The sequence below is a fragment of the Solea solea genome, unplaced genomic scaffold (genome assembly GCF_958295425.1).
Source record: "Solea solea unplaced genomic scaffold, fSolSol10.1 scaffold_41, whole genome shotgun sequence".
Classification (NCBI taxonomy): Eukaryota; Metazoa; Chordata; class Actinopteri; order Pleuronectiformes; family Soleidae; genus Solea; species Solea solea.
This window is the reverse complement of record NW_026704052.1, coordinates 196,654-197,500: the sequence shown is the minus strand read 5'-3', so window position 1 is coordinate 197,500 and position 847 is coordinate 196,654. Positions and strand designations below refer to the sequence as shown.

The 847-nt window shown below is 49.8% G+C and overlaps 2 non-coding genes across 2 annotated transcripts in view; one reads left to right on the top strand and one right to left on the bottom strand.

Moving 5' to 3' along the window:
* Nucleotides 1–104, bottom strand: part of LOC131450130 (U1 spliceosomal RNA) — a 164-nt gene extending 60 nt beyond the window's left edge. The window contains exon 1 of the small nuclear RNA XR_009235068.1: nucleotides 1–104. This exon is cut by the window's left edge and continues 60 nt beyond it. This is a non-coding gene — a small nuclear RNA (U1 spliceosomal RNA).
* A 402-nt stretch (nucleotides 105–506) lies between these two features.
* Nucleotides 507–625, top strand: LOC131450074 (5S ribosomal RNA). The gene has a single exon (XR_009235015.1). It is a non-coding gene; the product is annotated as a 5S ribosomal RNA (ribosomal RNA).
* Nucleotides 626–847: the final 222 nt, after the last annotated feature.

Genomic DNA, 847 nt, shown 5'->3' with positions numbered 1-847 from the left:
TTTGGGGAATTTGCAGGGGTCAGCACAACCAGAGTGCAATGGCTGAGCCTCGCCCTGGGTGAACCACCTTCTTGATCATGGTGTCTCCCCTGCCAGGTAAGTATGAGGTGTACTTGCCCAGCACTGGGTGGCTGTTCCCAGACACAGCTCTTTGGCCGATGGTGCAGGAAATGGATAGTCCCAGAGTCCAATGCCTTGACTCAGGCGCTCGTTAATGCTGTGCTGTGTTCAACTTCAACCTCCAGCACACATTGGAGAGGAAACACTCGACCTTTTCACTGGCATACCTGGCTGTCATTTCCTATAGATTCAGCAACAACTGGACCTGACGGCACCAACAGCAGCTTACCCATCTCGGTGTAGCTTCCAAATACTGGAATAGAGTGTAGCAGGTAGTGGCGATAAAGGCTCAAGTGCAGTGTGTTCGGAAGGCTGACTTTTGAGCCCCTCCACGAGCAGGGGGCCTTGCCTGGTCTATAAAAGGAGTCTGTGTCACCTGCCCGTCGGCTTACGGCCACACCACCCTGAGCACGCCCGATCTCGTCTGATCTCGGAAGCTAAGCAGGGTCGGGCCTGGTTAGTACTTGGATGGGGGACTGCCTGGGAATACCAGGTGCTGTAAGCTTTTACACTGCAGCACACTTTTACACTGCAGCACGCTTTGACACTGCTGCTTCCTTACAAGAAACGTGGGCTTGCAATTACGTTGACGCACGGGCACACGTTAATGTCCTTCCAGTTTCAGCCTTGCTTTGGTTTTCACAGAAAGTGAAACACAAAAAATGTTTTATTTAATTGTTTTAATTAGTTAGTAATTAATTAAGAGTAAGACATTTTAGCTTTTTTA